The 22,023-nt window shown below is 41.7% G+C and overlaps 1 pseudogene; it reads left to right on the top strand.

Moving 5' to 3' along the window:
* Window positions 1-1,194: 1,194 nt before the first annotated feature.
* Window positions 1,195-1,312, top strand: LOC118608561 (annotated as a pseudogene).
* The last annotated feature ends 20,711 nt before the right edge of the window (window positions 1,313-22,023 follow it).

Here is a 22,023-nt window from a genome sequence, read left to right as displayed (position 1 = left end):
AGATTACAGTGGGAAATGAGAAATGGAAGGGCATTTTATAATTTAGCAAGATATCAATACAGATAGCTAGCTTTTCCATTAAGCTGAAAAGCTCCATTATCACTAGACAGCTCTGGCTAAGATAATGTCCAAAGTATCATGACTCTCAGAGCAATCTGCAAATGGAAAAGTCTTCCTAACCTGCACCTTCCTAGAAAAGGTCATCTAATGCGGATATTTTGGGGCTAATGGCTCTTCTATGCCACTCAAATCTTTTTCCTCGGGAAACATGTACTGGTCACAGTGATGTCCCCATTTCTCGACCATCTGCCTACCCAGTGGCTCTAAGGCTTTATCCAACTTGTCACAGAAGGAACCCTTATAGCATTTAAGATAAAGTGTGAGGACAGCCAAAGTCCGACCATTCTTCTAGACTAAATTTTTACAACGTGAAATGCTTCCTTCAGGGACAGGAATGTAACAAAGAAACATGGAGGCCATGTACTTTTCCAGAGCAGACCAGGAAAAGAGAAAGTTATTGGAAGCATGGGTGAGTAGTAGTAGAAAGGGAAACAGGTGGCCATCGCTGGGACCAGCTGAAGAAATAAAAAGAGGCTGGTGGAGCATCCCAGGCCCCATAAAAGTGCCCTGTCACAACTCCCCACTGTCCCCCGGGAGGCTAGGCCTACTCTCAGCCCCATCTATCAGCCCAACTCTGATCACTTACCATATCGCATGCGTCTGCTCCTAAGCGCGGATGCTTCTATCTGTACCTGGTGTTAGGGAAGTGGCCCGCAGGTGGGGAGGGAAGAAGAGAAGGGTCCAGAGGGAGATCCCTGGCATTTTAAGTCAGAATCTTCACATTTTCCACAGAAACACTGTCATAGAATGGTGTTACGACTCTATGATACTACTGTGCTTCTGGGACTTTGGTTAAATGTGCTTTTGCAGCCTGACCTGGGCCCTTAACTAACCTCTAACTATAACCCTGTCTCTGAGTGAAAATACCATCGACTTAAAAGTAAACTTTTGGAGCAAAACTTCTTTATAAGTTGACGTCTCTCTCCTCTTCTACCTCTTCCTCCTCCTCCTTTGCTTCTCCCTCTTCTCCTTCTCCTGTACACACACACACATACATCTCAAGCATTAATCAAAGGTGATAACCCTTATGCTTTTCTAAATAGATGAGTTTCAGATACTATGCATTGAGTTCTAGTCTATGGCCACGCCACCCTGAACAAGCCCAATCTCATCTGATCTCAGAAGCTAAGCAGGGTCGGGCCTGCTTAGTACTTGGATGGGAGACCACCTAGAAGACCAGGTGCTGTAGGTGTAAAAAATTTAAAAAATAAGGGATTGTAAGCTGACAAGGTCCTCGCAATCTGTGAGGTCAACCAAGGGTTGCCTTGCCTAAAAAAAAATACATTGAGTTCCTTCATTCATTAAATTGTGGCAAATTTCTACAGACAAACAGATAAGAAAGGAGACGTGGGTGCAGGCCCACCCTGCAGCATCACGCTTACGTTACACATGCATCCCCTCACGTCCCCTAGCAGCCCCTCAGCTTGCCGTGAGCCCTGCTACTCACAGGCAGGGGTGGGCTAGACAAGTAACTGCCCCTCTTTAACTCCTGGTGTCCTCATTATTGTACCTTCCTTAGATTAGTTAAAGCTCAAAAAGTATCACGTTTTATTCCCATTAGGTGAAATGAACAAAACGATTGCAACCAGGCCTATATTTACTCGGCAACCAAAAGGTTTCTTTGCCTGTATTTCAGATTTAAAACGGTTCCAAAAGGTTTCTTTCAAAATGTCAAATTAGGGAAAAGAATTAGTCATCGTTAAACAATTTGAGAGAGAGAGAGCAATGGTGCCAAATTGACACCATCTGGGAAATCCTCTGTCTATATTTAATGTTTCATCTACTCACTTTTTTCTTTTTTTGCTTTGCATTTAGTCCTGTTTAAAGCATCCAGTTGTAGTGGTGTCTGTTACTCAGGCACCTGAGTAAAAAATGTGCAAATCATGGGCAAACGCTTGGTTGTACTCTTTCCTGATTTGTACACTTGGCTTCTTGTATAACTCACATCAAACTCAGCACCCACATGATCCAGTCTACATCCTGATTGGCACTCATGGTAGCACAAACCCGCCTCCACAGGTAACTGAACTTCACTGGGGTCCCTGAGAGAGCTCCAGGGCTGGCTCATTTGGTAATTCCCACAATACTTGCAATGCAGTTTTCCCCTTCCTCTCATTTACAATATCTCTCCCATCATATAAGTGCCATGAATTTCTCAATCCCTCATTCTCCACTTACGATTAAAAAAACCCCCCCTTTTTTTTTTTACCGCAGCTAACTTACATGATGTCTCCCTTTTTGACTGGCTCCCCTAGTTCAACCTCGTCTTCTCCCTGCTGGTAGCTCCGCTCTCCTTTCCAAAGTGATATTATAGCAGTCATGCACCCTGCATATCTCCAGCTATTTCTCTTTATTACAGAAGGGGTATCACGAAAAGAATTGTGTTACCCCCAAATTCACGAGTTGGAGCCCAGACCCCCGATGTAACTGTATTTGCAGATAGGGCCTTAAAGAGGTAACTAAGGTTAAATGAGACCCTTCGGGTTGGTTCTAATCCAAGATGACTTGATGAGAGGAAGAGGCTCCAGGGATGCACACATGCAAAGTAAAGGCCATGTGAGGACACAGGGAAAAGGTGGCTATCTGCAAGCCAAGGAGAGAAGCCTCAGGAGGACTGAGACCTTGTTGACACATTGATCTTGGAAGTTCCAGAACTATGAGAAAACAAATTTCTGTTGATTAAGCCACCGAGTCTGTGGTACGTTATTATGGCAGCCCTGGCAGATTCATTCAAAGGGCTTAGGACAACAAATTGGTTTGGCAACCTTCCCTAAAGACTATATGTTTATGTCAACACACTGTTTTTATTTAGACTGTATATTTATTTAAGGTAGCTTTCATGAAGATGAGGGCTGAAGAGATTATTTATAGCATTTCGGTCCGCCCCACAAAACAAAGGCCCCATAACCAAATCCACGTAAACCCCATCTCATTTACTTTGAGCTATTTGAGCATCCTGCTCCACTCTGTGACACAATTTCTCATCATTTCCCTGCTCTGAAGTCCCCTCGATCCTCACCAAGCAAATCTGCCTCCTTTTGACCAACTGGTCTCTGTGGCGGGGCCTCGGCATACTTTTCAAAGAAATACTCATGCCATTTCCCATAAGACTCAGGAGTCAGCACATGGACTTACGGCACTGTGCTCAAAAAAGAGAGGTAGACACCTCCCCCACTGGATATGCTTGCTAGGGCTGCTGGAAAAGTACCACCAACCCGGCCGCTTAAACAACAGAAATGCAGTTCTGTTGTTCTGCGGCCCGAGATCAAGGTGTTGGCAGAGTTGGTTCCTTCCGAGGGCTGTGAGGGGGAGTGTGTTCCAGGCCTCTCGCCCAGCTTCTGGGGGCTTGCTGGCGACCTTTAGCGGTCTGTAGCTTGTAGACGCATCACCCCAATCTGCCTTCATCTTCACATGGCATTCTCTCTGTGTGCATGTCTCCATGTCCAAATTTATCCTTTTTATAAAGACACCAGTCCTTTTGGATTAGGGATCCACCCTACTCCAGCATGACCTCATCTTAACTGATTATATCTGCAAGGAGCTTGTTTTCAAATAAGGTCACGTTCTGAGGTCCCCGGGGGTTAGACTTCAACATACAAATTTGGGGGGTGAGGGAAGACAATTCGACCCATAACACCTGCCTTATGCGAAAATATATCTGAAGTTTCCCAGAGCATGTTAATCTCCTCTGCTCCTCCTCTACTTCTCCATAGGAGTTGAAAATAAGAGCAGAAATGGAAGGAAACACCGTGGCATAAAGGCCATGCCATTATTAAAGAGGATTTGTGAGCACATTGTCGCTGTATCTCAGCTTTCTCAGTTGTGATATGGAGGGGCTGGGAAGCACTATGTTTCTGATAATACCAGTAATTCACAAATTCTCTAATTTATGGAAATAAAGTACTTCGATTTCCATGATGAAAGGGGACGAAGTCCCACTGGGACTTTAGTTTGAAGTTAAAAGTTCTGTGGACTTATTGTGGTGGTCATTTTGTGACAGTATATGCAAATATCGAATCCTGATTTTGTACATCTGAAACTGATATAATGTAATGTTAATTAAAATTCAATTTTTAAAAATTAGATTTAAATTAAAAAATATATGAATATAAATCAGACCTCTCCATTTACGTGTTTAAAACCCTATGATGACTCTTTATCATTAAAAAAAAAATTCAGAGAAGAAACTTTGACCCCGAGATCCATGGATTTATTTCTGGGGGGTTAGTCTATGGCTCCCTGAAATTATATGCAAAATGCAGATCAGTTGTGTATACATGTATGCCTTTCTTAGGAGATGGTCCATATTCTTCATCAGATTTTCAAAGAGGCCATGCCTCCCAAGAGTTACAACCTCCATTTGGGAGACAAGGAGGTTCACACCCAACAGAGCCAACCATGCAACAACCACAAGTTCCTTCTCGTACCCAAGCAGTGCTGCACTAGGCTGAGGCCTCCCGAGATCACCTGTAACTTTTCTTGGCTTTTCCCATCTGTCGTCACCACTTCTTCTTTCCTTCCTGACTTGTCTTCACTCAGCCAGTCCAACCCCCCTCATCCCTGAGGCAATAATATGGTTCCTGATAGGCCTCCACTTCTTTGTGGGCCAGTTAACCTGCTTTCTAAACCTAATTATTTTCTCACTCCCTACCTTCATCTCCCAGCCTCAGCTGAAGACTATGTCTGCTTGGATGTCAAGTTCCCAGATCTCCAAATCTTTCCTTTATCAGACATCAGAGAGTGTTGTTGCAGGGCAAGAGTCTGATCCTTGAGCACTTGGGCACCCCCACTGGGACTTTAGTTGGACGGTCATGGGCAGTAAAAGGTGGAGCCTTGGGAGGCTGGGTGAAAAGAAGAGCAAGCAGGTTTCAAACCTGGGACCTGGCTCAGGTCCCTGTTTGGAGCTTGTGGGTTATGGAGAGTCAGAGGGACAAATCTAGTCAGAGTCGCTACAATAGAATCTTTCTATTCCAAAGAAATAAATATATTTTTAATAAAAGAAAGGCAAGCTTCTTCCCGAGGTGTGCATGACTTAAATCCTTCCCGCCCACTTCCCGATTATCAGCCCTACAAGATTCCTTCCGTTTCCTGCTCTCAAACCTATGTCGATTCTTTCCTCATTTCTCCAATCACACTCAGGTCTTCCCAGTTCTGGAAAAGCCTTTCACTGCCTATAGTTACCATCCTATTTCTCTCTGTTTTTTACTGTTCTACTTCTTGAACACGTGGTCAACATTCCCTGCTTTTCTGCTGAAAATATCACAGTGTGGACAGAATTAAAATATGAAGACAAAGCAGGAGTGACATGTGGAGCCAGGGGTTTTGCAAAATCTGATCAAACTCAATAACTACTAACTGCATTAGTCACTGTGTTAGGCCCCTGGGATATAAACTGAATCCAACATGGCAGGTTCAGTAATTGGCTCAAAGTCACAGACAGTAAATGGTGGAGCCCGGATTTAAACCCAGGCATATGACTCCAGAATCTCCTTTGGAAGGATTTATTTGCTGGCCAATGGAGAAGCAAGAAATATGCTGCGGGGTTGCAGAGGAAGACAAACTTAATTATTAATGTCATTTCAAGATAGATGAGAAATGAAAGAACTGGTAACATGACAGCTTCCTGAGACAGTTAAAGATTAGTCAAGATTCCAGATCCCAGGCTCTGCAACTGGTCAGAGCTGAGAGAAAGCTAGAAACCATGAGACACTCATCTGGACGAGGTTCTGGCCTGCCCACAGGATGCGAGGTGGGCAAGCATTTGCCAAGGCCTGTGGAAACCTGACTCTCCTCTTGTGCTGCTCAGAGACCACACTCTCTCCACAGTCTGCTTCCCCCTTTGATGCAGGTCTCCTTCTTCCTCGTTCCTTGGTTCCATCTATCTTCCTAATCTTTATTCTCTGAGAAAAGGCCTTTGGCGTACCTTTTTTTTCTCTAATTCATCTCGAAAAGCCTGTACAATCCCATGGCTTCTAAGACAGTGCCCACGTCCGAATCAGCAGCACCCAGTCTCAAATCTCCTGCTTAACAGACTGGCTGCTTAGGTGTTGGTGCAGGCTCAAAATTTATACAAGAGAACTTCTACTCTTCCTAGAGCTGCCTGCCCCTCCCAATAACACTCGCTCACTGTCCTTAAGGACATCACTCTTCTCCCAACCTTTGGAGCTCTCTCCATTTTCTCCCTAGTCTTCTGAATGCAATACTTACCGAGTTCTGTCAATGACTTGCCATTTTTTTTTCATTTCTTCCCTATTTTTACTCCTAGGATCATGGTTCTACTTCAGGTCATTGCCTCCACATGTCATTCAACAATGGCTCTGACCTCTGATCAGTTTCTTCTGCCTCTGGCTATCTCTCCCTTTCAGTCCACATTGTGTGGAGTTGCCAAGCCGATCTGCCTAAATTCACAGCTTGGATCCTGTCACTGCTTAGCTAAGAAAAGCTATGACTGCCCACGCTCTATAAAGAAAAATCCAGGCTCCTCAAAGGACTTTAGAGGCCTTTTGCAGGCTGCTCTTTGCTTGGCAGGTGGAGTCACGAGCAGAATGATCCAGATGGAGAGAAATTTTGGGCTTAATAGAGTCCTGCTGCAACCAGCTTCACCCTCCTGGGCCAGAGCCTCTGACCCACCCAACACTCTACTGGCCACCCAGGATGCCCTGTTCTGTGCTCACTGTGCTTTGCAACATTCAGTTTTCACTGTCTGGAATGCTAACCCTCTTCCCACCCACTGCACAGATCCCAGCCAGCGCCAAGACCCCATTCCGTCCCTCTCTCCTGCGAAGCTTTCCAAGGGTCTTCGCAGTGTTTCTTCCCTCTTCTGAACATCTCTAAAGCAGTGTATTTCTAATGGAAAAGTGGCTGCCTTCTTAGGAGAACAGATACATAAATGGAGGTTTATTCATACAATGGACTACAATACAACGGTTACACTGGTTAGTCTCCATTTTCCTTTCCACATGCATTCTCAATCCTTCTCTACCCTGCTCCGTGCCTGGGAAACTAACAGTGGGGTTCTGGTAAGTGATTAGCATAAGCACTATGGGGAAAAAATTACCCTGATTTGTAGTATTTGCTGATTTCCATGGAGTAAATAAATACTGCCACTATGGGTATTTTCCACTTTCTGATGTGACATCATTGAACATGGAGTTGGGAGGACATGCTCCCAGTTGGCCCCAGCACACCCCTGGAGGCTGACCTCCAAAGACTGAAACTTCATACTTCCTTGGCCTCTTGCTTTCTGATGGGCTTTGTCAATGAGAGACACAGCAGGAGAAGAGTGGTTTGATGAGAGGGCCCCTCTAAACCTTGCAACCCCCTAACAGCCTGTGGTTTTGGGGTGACTGTGTTTCTCTCTTCATAGGAGGCCTAGTTAGTTTGTTTCTGCTTTCTCTCTATTATATAACAAAGCATCATTGCCCATGTATCCCTGATCTGCATGTGACAATTTCTCCCGTGGTTGGATGGCCAGATCAAATGCAGGATACCTGGTTAAATTTGAATTTCAGAAAAATGTCAAATAATTTTTTAGTATAAGTTTGTCCTAAATAGTGCATGGGACATATTTACACACAAAAATTATTCATTGTTTATCTGAAAATAAAATGTAACTGGGAGTTTCTGTTTTGTTTTTGTTTTTGTTAAATCTGGCAAATCTATCTACAGAGACTCCTAGCAGAGGAATTTCTGTGTGGGTATTGTTCTTCCAAAAAAAAAAAAAAAAGTCTCCAACATGGTTTGGGTTCTGTAAATTATATATGATGAATTAGTTTCATGTTTTCAGATACCCATTAATCTAGTTTTCAGTCATCTGTAACCCCATATTGGGTCTTCCTTTAACAATTCTTGACAGCGGGTGGGCCATGACCACGTGATGACAAAGCAGACCTAGGGCTCTCAGGCGGGGTGGAGCAAGGCCAACATATGAGGCCTGCTCATGGAGGAGGCTGCAGAGCGTATACCTGTCTCAGACCCTGGATGTCTAGATTCCACCTTCCCTTATAATCCATCCAGAGGGAAATGCCTCTGAAGAGGCCCGTGGGAGTTCATATTTGGAGTCTAGTCCCTTCCCTGGGACCTAGTGCCCAGAGGCCTGACTCTGGGGTCCCACCTGGGCTTCTACCTCTGAGCATCATACATAATCTTCTACCCCTCTCCCCAGCAAGTTTTGCCTGTGTGGACGAGTTTCTTTGCTACCAGGGAGTGACAAAGCAAGGTGACAAATCAATGTTCAGAAAGGCATTAATGATGGTGAAATGTCTTGCTTCCTAGGAGCATTTGTGTTTTAAACAGTATTTCAAAGAAAGGGTTGGAGTTCTAACAATGGATTCTTAAAGAGACAATTTCAGAGGACTTTTCTGACACTTAATACATAGCAATGTGACTTCTTTTTCCTCTTGCGGAGGAAAGTTCTTGTCTTCTTTTTCACCACTGGCTCCACAAACGTATTTTATTTTTTCTCATCTAGAAGAGTTCCTAATCTTCTGACCTCGGAGATGTAGATTTTAAAAAGGTCCAGATCTGGCGAAGATTTGTGTGTTGAATCCTGCGTTTCGCCGGCTTTCTCCTGGCTGCAGGAAAAACTGTAGCTTTAGAGTTGTCCCACAGTGCCATCTGCTGCCTGAAAGCAGCAGGTACCACAAGTTCTTTTAGCGAATATTTTACAAGAGCAGTTTTTTTCTTAAAGGGGACAAGGACTATTTGAGATTGCTTCGCTTTGCTTTGTTTTGCAACGCTGGCGAACATCTGCGCTTCTTGCACAACTGAGGACTTTTCAAACGCTTTAGGTCAGCTAAGACATTGCCCAAAGAGTGGATTCTGCCTCAAAGGGTCTGCGTCTGAAATTCTGCATTTCTAACAAGCTCTCTAGTGATGTCAGTGCCGCTGTTCCGAGGACAACATTTAAGTAGGGAGGGGATAGACCAGAATAGCACACGCGCATGGGTAGGGAACTTCTATAGAGAACCTTCCTTGGAGGCGTAGATTTTAAATAGGTCCGGATTCAGCACAAGATCGCTGTGTTTGATTTTGTTTTTCCCCGGCTTCTTCCTAGCTATGCGGCAAGCAGTCGCTTATAGTTGTCTCACAGTGCCATCTGCTGTCTGAAAGTGGCAGGTGCCTGAAAGTTACTGTGTGTTATCAGAGCAGTTTATTTCCTGGAAGGAAACCAAGATTGTTTCCTAGCTATCTTTCGTTTAGTAACACCAATAAACATTTTTAGATAACTAAAACTTTTTAAAAGCCTAAAAATTCTTTAGGAGCATTTAAATAAGGATTTTAGAATTTCTTTGAGCACTCGAAGGATCTAAAGTTTTTATTTTTATTATGTCTTCATTTGATGAATTCATTCAATTAGGCTGTTGTGGGAGGAAAAATCATTTTCCTTTTACCCTTCTAAAAGTTCTTGGCCTCCCTGTAATAATAGACAGATTAACAGGAGAAAAACGAGCAGATAACATGGGTACCCCCTGTATTCATGGGAGAGACCCAAGAAAACAGTAACTCCCTGAAGCCATCCCCAGCTAAAGATAAAAAAAAAATGGCAGAGAGGGGGATCCAGTTATGGGAGGTGACCAACAAAGCACAGTAAACACTAGTAAGGTAGCTAGACAGATTTAAGTCCTTGCCTTCAGCATTGATGAGAGTTTCTAGAGATTTGGTCATCCTTCTCTTCCTGATAAGGAGAGAGAGATACCCTTACAAATGGAGATTTCCCTTATAAGTGTAAATGTCTCTTATAAAAGGGAAATTTCTCAGTTTTCAGAGATTTTCCTAAGTCTGCTGCTTCTTTAAAAATAAACCATCTTAAAATAATTCTTATGCCAAAGAGGCATATTTTGGGGTGGTATATTCTGGTCCCCTTCGAGGCTTTCATCCCATCAATATTTTTGGAGCACTTACTGGGGGCAAAGCTCTGTGTCTGGACCTTTGCAAGGACTCATATGTAATGAGAACTCCCCGGGGAAGGGACTGGAGCAGTATGAAATCCAGGTGGGGCATGAGGGAGCTGCTCCAGGGCAGAACTGGGAGAGTGAACTCAGAGTGGCTTCTCAATGCCATGTAAAGAAAGATGTCAGAGATGGACCATCTGTCTCCCTCAGGGGTATGGAAAGTAATCAGCTCTAGCAGGAACATTTACCAGCTACACCCAATATCAGGGCACCAACCAGAAAGCCCCTCTCATCACAGCTCTGCTGTGGCTTTGAGCCAGGCTTCTCCAATATGCAAAGCCCCCACTGTGTTTTGTGCTTGCGCTGTAAAAACACCTCTCCCTCCACTCGTTGTGACCCATTGTCACAAGGGCACAAACTTGGGATTGCTTTTGCCCCCAAACTCTTAGAATTTATGATGAAACCATTTTCCCACTTTTTAAAAAACTCTCCTCTTTTACCTATAGGGTTTAGGCCTTATTCTAAGGGTGTGAGGCCACGAGAAAAACTTGAGCAACCAGTTCCTTTCTGGGGGTTACTCATCACATAGCTAAGGCTCTGTCACTGTACCAGGTTTGATTCTCTATTCCTGTGGGATAAATTCGTTGCCAGGAGTTTCTTCAAGCTATGCCTGGGTCCAAGCCCTATCAGTTGCAAGAGTCAGAAATCCAAGTTAACTGGCTTAAGCAAAAGAAAGAGAAATGTATTGGCTTGTGTTATTGGGAAATCCACGGGTAAACGTCAATCATGGGGGGATCCAGGGTCCCACAAGATGTTAGCAAGGCATTCTTTATTTCCAGCTCTTAGCTCTGCTTCTTCCTCTGTTTGGCTTCATTCTCTCCTACTTTATAAGGTCTTCCTCCATGGACTCGGGAACATGACGTGAAATCTTCAAGCTTATAGCACCATAACTTAACATCCAAGGAAAATGAGAGTGGCTCTCATCTCAGGAAAATGTGATTCTTAGACATGCACTCTGACAGGCCTCATTGTGTTGTAGTGCATTTAAATGTGAGACCCACGGAGCCAATTGAGATTAATTATGAGCCTTTATTAGCTGGCCGGCGACTGACTCTCCCCACTAGAGAATCAGCCCCGAGCTTTCAGAAGAGGTAGCTTATAAAGCCTAAAACCACATCAAACAAGCAAGCAGGTTTACAGAAGCAGAAGTTAGCCATTAGTAAGTATATCTTTGTACAGGGCATCTCCTAGAACGACACTCTAGTTATACATTAAGCAGATTATAGAAGCAGAAGCTGGCTGTTTATTGTCTGGTGCAAAAATGTTGTTTCTGGGGGACTCTTAAATCTTATAGCAAACAGGGCCTGGTAGACAGTTCTGTTATCTGCATCCTGGCGGTGATGTTGTTTGCTTTTTTTTCTTTCTTGGGACTTGGTGCTTGAAGATAGCACTATTCCCTGTCTTGCCCTAGTGACTAATTTACTGGAGAATTTTTCACTCTTAAAATTGGAGTCGCATACCTATCCCTTAAGCAAATCAGTGACCAAGGGGATGGGGTAGTAGAGTCTAGTGCTGTGGTAGCTTGCCTCCAAGATGGCCCCCAATGACCTCCACTTTTTGGTGTCATTGCCCTTGCGTAATGTTCCCCTGCACTGTATCAGGTTAGTGACGGGGAGCAAAACACATGACATGTAGTTCATTCTTAACCAAAGGTAAATCAAGACCCGGTACATTCAAGAAAACCTTTTCCCTCTCCCTTAACCACCTAAAAAAGTTTAGATAGGGGGCCTGGCCCGAAAAGAGAGCTGTCGCCAGAAATAACTTTTATTTGAATGACCTACCTGTATGGCAGGACAAACATCTAATAACCAAACATCTGCTCTTGTCATTCTATAAGTTGCCCTCCTTCCTTTTGAAGCATCAGGCCCCTGTTCCACTCCTTAGCTCAAGGTGGCATAGAAGCTTCAGTAGCCAGACTTGTCCTTGACTTCTATATATATGGGGTCCCTTATATATATACACTTAAATTTGTTTTTTCTCCTATTAATCTGTCTTATGTTAATTTGAATATTAGAGCAGCCAAAGACCCTAAAAGAGTAAAAAAATTTCCTCCAGTACACTGATCTGTGAGACCAATTTTAAAAAAAGGCAGATGCGATGGTATGTGACTTCTAACGCCAGGCTATAAAGGCTCTGCAGCTTCTTTTTGGTCTTTCTCTAAGAGCATTCTGGGGGCAGATCTATTTGCATGGCCTGAGGAGAGGCCCACGTAGTGAGGAACGAAGGCTTCTGTCTAACAGCCGGCAAGGGCCCAAGGCCTGCTAACAGCCATATGAGTGAACTTGGAAACAGATCCTCCAGCTCCAATCAAGCCTTCAGATGACTGTAGCCCTGGCTGGCATCTGGACTGCTACCTCACGAGATCCCCTGGAATGATGCTGCTGTGAGCCAAGGAGCATTGGCAGCAGCCAGAAGAAGGAAGAGACAAGGAATAGATTCTTCCCTAGAGCCTCCTAAGGAAGCATGGCGCTGCCCACACCTTGATTTCTGCTCACTGAAAATGATTTCAAACTTCCAGCCTCCAGACCTAAAGGAGAATAAATTCTTGTTGTTTTAAGCCACTAAGTTTGTGGCAATTTGTTGCAACAGCCACAGGAAATGAATACAGTATTATTATCTAAAAAGAACCCCATAGCTGTCCAGTCCACGACAGGCAATATAAAACAAGATGTGGAAATGGGAGTGGTTTAGAAATTAGACTTCTTCGCTGTTCCTGATTTTCTTATAAAATATATAGAAATAGCCTATATTACGAGAATGCAGTTTACTTTGCAGGGGAAAGAGATAAGAAAGACTTGGCGGAAAATTTGGCCTGAAAGTAAAGATAGAAAAAGAGATTAAAAAAAAATGGTATTTATGCTTCTTCACTACCAATGGCATAAACTTCTGTGATGCCTACTCTCCTTAGAAAATCTTTAAATTGTATTAACACGTCAGTTTGGGAATCTCTTTTCTGACACTCTTCTTTAGAATGCTTCTTTATCACTTTTCTATCACCTTCCAGTTTTGGTAGACTGAGAATAATGCTAGTGAAATTTGTCAGTGGAGCAAAGATTTATCTAAGCCATCTATTCAAACTCTATTTGCAGCTTTCTATTTCAGGAATGTAATTAAAATTGACTATACCAGTTTGAATTCTCACTGGATATAATCTCCACAGGCCAATCTCTTTTGTGGATTCCATTTCAATTTTATATTAATTACAAGTTTCATCTAATTAAAACTTCTACTTCGTGGTCCTTCCCCTGCACATTTTGCCTTGATATTCCTAAGGTGGGTCTGGTAGCGATTGCTTTATATGCATCATACTTATGTGCCCCTGAGTACTTGCAGGCAGTTCCATGGCGTAGAAAATTAGAGTTCGTGCCTTAAAATTCATATTGTCTAGGTGACTATTTCCAGTCAATGTTGCACTCATTGATGGGAGATCTATAGCTCTAATATCTTGGTTCTTACCAAGCCACCTTCCAAACTAGCCTATCCTGGGTGCCAGGGCAAAGTATGTTAGAACTGCCAGGCACAGATGCCTGAGTGATATACAGACAAAAACCCAGATGGCACAGTCACAGAGACAAGAGCTCCCGCTGCTCACTGATTTAACTGTCGTGTGTGGATACCAAAAATAGAAGCAGATTTTACCTTTCCTTTTGTGGCTTCCCGCTAATGATAAAATGATGGAGCAAATGTCAAAATTTTCAGAGCTTCAAAATCCTGATTTCACAGTAATTGAGCTCCTTTAAAATTGTCACTACCATGTGACACAATGACAAAAGAGGTGGTCGTGAGAGGCACAAATCTAGCAGAACAACAGCAGGCAAAAGAGAGAGGACCGCAGCCCATATGGCCCATACATAGGCACCATACGTGGTAGGTGGCTAGGCCAAGGCTCATGCGCATGAGAGGATCTGAATGTGACATCTTTTAAACATTGAATTACAAACCATGATTTCCAGTGTTTGGAATGAATGTTGAAGTTTTATTATGACTTTTCGTCTGTGGCCAAATGCATGCTTATTTATCTTTTGTGGCTGACTCTGCTTTGGGTTCGTGTTCAGATTGTTCTAAATTGAAAATCAAACAGTATTTAAAGATAACTGCTTGAGGTCACAGACTTGGTAGGTAGAAGGGGAAAGGGTGGTCCCTGAAGCCAACCAGATCCTTCTGCTATGCCACCTTGCCTGGCCAAGAGGTGGAACACAGATTTATTCATGCAACCCATTACTCATTAGAAAATTCAGAGGCAATGCAAAGAGGCATGTTGTTGGTTATAACGATATAATAATATTTTCTCAAATGATCACTGTAGCTGCTACCACATCTAATAATTACAATTAAATTTCCTTAATGACTATACCAGTGGCATTGACTTTGTAGTTGAGCTTAAGCATATTGTTGTATTTTCTATAATGAAAAGTGTTAAACAAATTAATTGCGTAGACAAAACTATTGAGTCGAGAGGCTGTATTCAATCCCTTTAGAGGCAACTACTTACGAATAACATGTAAGCACTTGATATCCTAAATGTAAGCACTAAATCAGTATGCTTATGGCAAAATTTTTATCTGTTTGCTAAAACTGGTTTCCTGGGCAATACATTATTAGTCCAATTATAGATGCTATATATTCTTGAAAGCATGAAAACCTTATTTGCTTTAGATCAAAATATTCCTCCTGTTCTCTAAATGAATGTGCTGTTTTTACTTCAATGTAATTATTGTTTGACTATTCCTAAAATAATAGAAGTCTAGCCTAACCATCTCATTTTTATGAGTTAGTAAACTGGGTCTCAAAATCTTCAGTGATGGAAATATAAATCACCTTGTGACAGTTAGGTTATCATCATAGATTTTAGCAGTTTTTTTTCATGAGTACAAAGAAGGTTCAAGGTCATTGCCACTTTTCTGCTGTTGCTGTCGCTGTAAGCTTCTACTTCTTCCATTTATTTCTCCCACACCAGCTTGGTTGGTATGGTCGATTGGCACTTGGCATGCATTTCAACCTCCTTCTCCTGTGTATGCTGTACAACAGGGGCTAAAAAGCTGTAACCTACATTCCCCAGGTGAAAGTGAGGTTGAAGCCATCCACACACAACAGCTGTTTCAGTGTAACTGCTGGCGAGTATGATGCTGAAGACATGGGGGTTTATGTGCCCAATTCCTGAGGTTTAGTCAGCCTGGTGGGTGTCAAGAAGCCATTGTAGCCATGGAAACTAGATTGTAGCTCTGCATCCAATCATTTAGTAGCAGCCCCTGCTCTTCACTTTTTCCTTTACTATGTACACTATGCTGTCTGGCCTTTGAGGCAAAAGTGGCCAAAGACTTTCTCTCTCTCCCTTTCAGCTGCTCTTGGCTGTTCTAGGAGAGCTGGAGGACCCAGGGCTCTATGCTCACCTTGCCTCCTGTACTCCCTTGCACTTGAAAGCTGGTGGGAAGCCCTGGGAGACTTAATTCTTTTCTTGCAAAACGAAAAAACTAAAAACTACACAGCATTTCTGGAGAAAAATATATATCTTCCTCATAATACAAGGTTGGATAGATAGCAAAGAAAAAATATATGGAGGCCCTTGAAAACTGTTGTACTTGCTCTGTAAGAAATGGGGAGCTATTAAAAGTTTTTTACCATAATGACAGTGGCGCTTTAGAAAGATAAGCCTAGCAAGACGTACAGCAGAGGAAGGTGGGATGAGGTAAGCTATCTGGGGACTATTTTTGTAAGGCATTCATTCATTCGACAGACACTTATCAAGCTGTTATGACTCCCCAGGCATTGCATCAGACGCTGGGGCTACAACTGAAGCAGGGCTGACCTTGCCTTCCAGAAGTTTACAGTGATTAAGTGAGAAATGAAAATCCAGTGCAATAAATGCTAAATAGAGGACACTCTAAAAACACAGCAAGGACAACTAGAGAAAGCAACATTTAAGCTGACAACTTAAAGATGGGTCAGGAGATATTCAACTGAAGGATGAAGTGAGGTGGCAGGAAGAGACAGCCAGGTAGAATGAGGAGCACGTTCAAAGGCTCAGAGGTAAGGGAGAAAGTTTCCTCAAGGGACTGAAAGAAGTATAGTACGTCTTGAGCCTCTGAGTTGGAGGGTGCAGAAGAAGAGGGGGAAATGAGGAGGGAGGAAGTTGGAGAGAGAGAGAAGGAAGCCTTGAAAGGCTTTCCAAGCCTGTTAAGGAATTCAGGATTTCTCTAAGGAGCAACTGGCGGTCACTTAAGCAGTGATATAATTACATTTGCATTGTAGAAATTCATTCCGGCTGCCATGTGGAAAATGGATCTCAGGGAAGGAAGCTGGAGGTTGAGAGACCAGCTGGGAGACTGCTGCCATAGGCCAGTGGTGAGACAATGATGGCCTAGATTAGGGCAGTGACAAATGGTAACAGAAGGGACCCAAAAACGTTTCAAAGAGAGATCTTCAAGACATCCTTTTGTAGAATTTTTCTAAAAAATAACAATAATTTTAGTTTTTTAAAAAAATATAAATAGAATTTTGGGCTTTGATACACTTCTCACTCGTCCACATTGGAGTGACCTAACCAATGGACACTTATTAACAACACACTTATTATCAATGGCAGCTGCTGAAATAAATGGCTTAGGGCCACCGAGAATATAACCAATTCCTATGTGTAGTCTTGAAAAATCGAATGGATTATGTGATGTCAAATGTCTCTCCCTCATTTCTCCAACTGAATTCTTAGTTTCTAAAAGGCAAGGCTTGTGGTATAAGATGACCCTGGAAAGGAAGGAAGGGGTCACCTCATGAAGGACCTTATAAACCACAGTAAGGGCTTCTGGCTTCTGTCTTTATCTGAAAAACAATGGGACACCATGAAGGGATTCTTGGTAGAGAATTGACAGAATCAGACATGCAGTTTCTTTTTCTTATTAAAAAAACTTTTAAACTAAAAAATTTGACATACTCGAGTATAGATAACATTAAGTAAAAAAATCACCATATACCCATCACTCCAATTTTAACAGCTATTAACATTTATCACACTTCATTAATTTTTTTCTTCTCTTTTTAAAATTGAAATATTTTAAAATAAATCCCAGACATTATGACATTTTACCTTTAAAACCTTTAGTGTGCATATCTAATAAAAATAATTTCTCACATAACCACAATACCATTACCACATCTAATAAATTAATAATTCATTAACAATATCAAAGACTCACTCTATATTCAAATTTCCCAATAGTCTCAAAAAAAGTGACTCATTTTTTAACAGTTGGTTTGTTTGAATTACAATCTAAACAAAGTCCACACATTGTGTTTATTTGGTCTCTTAAATCTCTTTTAATTTATAGCAGCCTTCTCTCCCTCTTTTTGTTTCATACTGTTGGTTTTGGGGAGAAACCAGATGAGTTGTTTTGTGGAATATTCCGCCCTCTGAATTAGTCTGGATGCTTCCTCATGATCATGTTTAACTTGTTCCACTATCTGCAATATTTCCACTAAAGTAGATGTAAGATCTAAAGGCTCGCTTGGATTCAGGTTTAATAAATGTTATTTTTGGAGACTACAGCATTTCATAGGCAATGCTATGCACTTCATATTGATCATATCGAGAGGTATATAATATCTGTCCTCCCCTTTCAGACTGAGCACAGGGTTCAGGTGATTATAGTCTGATCAATCCATTGTAAAGATGTTTGTCCTTTACAAAAACTGAATAATCAGTGGTGTGATGCTTTGGCACCCCAATGATGTTTGGTTCCACAGCAGCCTTTCCTCTCATGGTTTTAGAATCATCGATATGATCTGTATCAGTTACTTCATTAGCAGCATTGGAAGAGGTGATTTTGCGAAATTCTATCATTTCTCTTGTGCTTATTAGCTAGAATTCTTCTGTAAAAAACTTGTTTCCATTACCTAGGATTATTTGGCAATCTTAAAACAGGATTATGCTTAATAAAGGTTCATTCTTTCCCCTTCATTACCAATTTTTAAAGTAGGGTACTGATGACCTATCTACCTCCAATGGCAACCAGTAAGTCTGTTTTTTTGATATTCTCTTTTTATATTTCTAATTTGAACCCATGAATTTTTATATAGTCAATGTGTATTAATCCATTCTGCCATTATTTTGTATGCCCAAATTGTCCCATTTTAGGCCAATAGGAGCCCCTCAAGGTGGTTCCTATCTCCTTTTGACACAACTCATTAGTCTTTGATAGCTTCCTTGCTATCTGGCAGGAAAAGGGTCATCTCATACATTTCATGCCCCAGACCCAGAATCAGCTATTTCTCCAAGGAACCCTGATTGCTTCTAATAGAGATTGGCACTTATAGAGACCACAGTACTAGGAGTACATTGGCTTTTGAATAGATCACTTAGACTACAGTGAGAACAGAATACAGGAGGACAGAGTAGATACAGGTGAACCAGTTAGGAAGCTACAGCAGTGGTCTCAGCCAGGCAGCTTAGGTAAGGGAGGTAGTGAAGGAGATGGGATGAAGTGGATAGAATTAGGAGTTATTAGGGAGATGCGATTGACAAGGCTTGGAGAAGAATAGGAAATGGTGGATGACAGAGAGGGACATGCCAAGGTTGACTCATAGCTTTTTGGTAGATTGATTTCTGGGAGTCAGTTGATAGGATTGATTCCCAGAGCACTGGTAAAACCGATTCATTCTGTCAATTCCAATTTAAAAAATACCAATGGTAGATTGATTTTTTTTTCACAGAGGAAAAAGAATGTTGGCAAGGACCAGATACGTGTGGGAAGATCATAAATTCACTTTGGGGCCCAATGATTTGGAAGAATCTTTGAGTCTTCTAAGTGATGTCAATCAGAGGGTTAATCTAGATGTCTGACACTCGCAGGAGCGGCCTGGTCTGAGGATACAAGTTTGTGCATAAGTCACCTATACTTAAGCAGCTGTTTCTCTTTTATCTTAATAAACCCTGGTTCTTTTTATATTATGGATATTAATTCTTTGGCTGTACTGTATGTTACAAACATTTTCTACTAGTCTACTGCCTGTCTTTAAACTGTCTTAAAATGGGACAGAAGGTTTTAATATTTAGTCAAAATCATCAATATTTACCTTGACGATTTATAAACTTTCTTCTTGCTCAGGATGACCGACTCTGCCTTGGGTTTATAAACACTTTCCCATACATATTCTTTTAATATTTTTAGAGGTTTTTCTTTTTTTACAGTTGTACCCTTAATCTAGTTGGAACTCCTTTTTGTTTATCACAGGAAATATGTTTTTTTCTCTCTAATGAATAGCCAATTGTCTCAACACTTCTAACTGGCCAGGCCGTCCTTTGCCCACTTATTTGAAATACCACAGTTATCATATTTCCAAACTCCGTATTCAGTTTCATTGGTTTGGTTTCTTCATCAGTACCATACTGTTTTATTTACATAGTTTTAGAGAACATTTTGCTGGCTGGTGAAGGCTTATCTCTAATTGAGTATTACTAAGTTCTGGTTCTGAGACTCATCCCTCTTTTTTTGTAAAAGAATCCATAAGGTCTACTTGGTTTACCTGCATTTGTTTTTTACAAAATCTCTATGTACATGTGACGGTTTCCAGGTTTACTGGAAATTTTCCTTTACATTTTGGGCTGAGAACAGATTGTCATCTTAGTATCAGTCTGTCTTAAATCATACTGTGCTGATGGATCCTGAGGCACTTTCCATCAAGCAGCCCTTTCCATGGAGTCTGGTGAATTTCTGACAGTATTTCTTAGGTCTGGATTTAGAGGAGTCTTTCCATGTTATTTTTGACTAATCTCTAACCATCTATTAAGCACCTCTATTAAACTAAGGAACTGAGGTATCTCAGATTTTTGTATTTAATCGAATGCCATGAAATGTTAGCTTTGCTTTTATTCTGGCAGACGGGCAAACTCTTCCCCACTGTTAGAATTTCAGCAGCAAAAGAACGCAGAGGAGAATGTCTGACTTTTAAGCAGCTTTTGGGTTGCTTTTAGAAATTTTTTTTTAGTGCTGCCAGACCATTAAGAAGGTATCTTTATGAGTGAAAGCTTTATGTGAAGCTAACTTTGTGACTGGGAGAGAAGGGGTGACCTGATTGCTATGACTTGTGTAAAGGTTCTCTGGATCCAATTCCAAAGTGTGTGTAGGCTTTCCCCTATCAATAAGCAATGCTCAGACACCAGCAGAGCATTCAAAAATTCAACTCAATTCTGACACTATCTACCTGGAGATAGTATTAGATTCCATACCTAAAGGGCTCAGTCCCAATGACCACCCTCCATTTCAGACATCATTCACAGCCCAAGTTGTTGCCTGTGCTTCTGGCTTAACTGGCTATAAATAAGAGGTTCCCACAACCTCCTCCTTGGGTTCGATTAATTTACTAGAGCAGCTCACAGAACTCAGGAAAACCCATTTTCTCACTAGGTTACTGATTTATTACAAAGGATACTAAAGGAATAGCCAGATGAAGAGATACAAAGGCTGAGGTCCTGAATGAAGGAGCTTCTGTCCCTGTGGAGCTTGGGGCCCAGCACAGCGGCACACAGAAGAGTTCTGGTTCCCCAGCCTAGAAGCTCTCCAAGAAAGGACAAACAAGCCATCCTTCTGGGTTTTTATGGAGGTTTCATGACGTATCCATGGTGGACTAAGTCATTAGCCATTGGCGGTTGACTCTACCTGAAGCCCCTCTCCATCCCCAGAAATTGGGCTGGGGCTGAAAGTGCTAATCCTCTAACCACAAGGTTGGCTCCTGCTGGCAACTGGGCTCCCACCCTTGGGTAGAGTCCACAAGCCACCTTGTTAACCTAATAAGAGACATGGTAGTTGCTCTCCTCACTTAGGAAATTTTGAGGGGGTTGGGGGATCTGTGCCAGAAATGGGGACAAAGATCAGATATACATATTACTATAAATCATAACATTACAATTTGACTAATGCATTTTTTAAACTAGACAAATGAAATATAATATCTTTGAACTTGAAAAAATAGCATGACCATCTGATCAAGATGTGACTATTAAAAGTTTTCATCATTTATCAAAATCCTTATCATTTAACTAGTATAAGAATTTTTTAATGTGAAAAAATACAACAGAAATGAATAAAAATGGCCTTTATCAGGAATTCTTTAAGCCTGGAGTTTGCCACATATACAGAAATTTGAAACTATTAGACTTCAGTCTTTTTACAGAAGGAGTTTTTTTTTTTCATTAAAAGCATCATTTACATACTAATGAGACAAGTCATTTGCATGTTCATTGAATGTTCCACAAATCTTCAAACTCACCTTGCCCTCCCTTATAAAACTCCTAGATACAGTTGTACGTTTTTCCCTTAGTCCTTTAGTCCATAGTGACTCGTTCCACTTGTTGAAGAGAAAGCCACATGTCCCAAATGGTATCACTTGTGCTGAAGTCCATGATACCAAACCTAAACTTTATACCTGATCTAACTGTAGTTTCCACCTTCACCAGAAATGTAATCTTAATCAACCTGTCTGGAATTTTCTGGTCAAGAACCAGTAAAGTAATCTGTCCCGTGGGCCCTCTCCATCCCCCGAAGGCAGAAGAAGCCATCTGTATGATAAAACCTGTGCTGTTCCCTTCTCTTCCTCCCTCCCCCAAAAAGCTGTCCTGGCCAAAACTATCTTTTCTTTCCTTAATAGCTACCTTACTCCACCCTTCTTCTTATAAAAATAGTCCTTCCATTTTCTAAAACCCCTCCGTGCACCCTTCTAGTTGCTAGATGCCCCATTCCTTCTGACTTGTTTAATAGAGCCAATTAGATCTTCAAATCTACTTGGTCGAATTTTGTTTTTTGGCAGCCTCCTGCCTGTTTTTCTCGTCAATTCATCTATCAAGACCCAGTTCAAATGTCATCTCCTCTGAGAAGCCTTCTTTTATTTTCCCAGGCAGAATTAGTCACTTATCTTATAGTGGACCATTCCTACCTCTGTATGTATCAGTTTACTTGCTTAC

The sequence above is a fragment of the Rousettus aegyptiacus genome, unplaced genomic scaffold, assembly GCF_014176215.1.
Source record: "Rousettus aegyptiacus isolate mRouAeg1 unplaced genomic scaffold, mRouAeg1.p scaffold_m13_p_9, whole genome shotgun sequence".
Lineage (NCBI taxonomy): Eukaryota > Metazoa > Chordata > Mammalia > Chiroptera > Pteropodidae > Rousettus > Rousettus aegyptiacus.
Note: the sequence above shows the minus strand (reverse complement) of the source record. Positions and strands in the feature narration are given on the sequence as shown.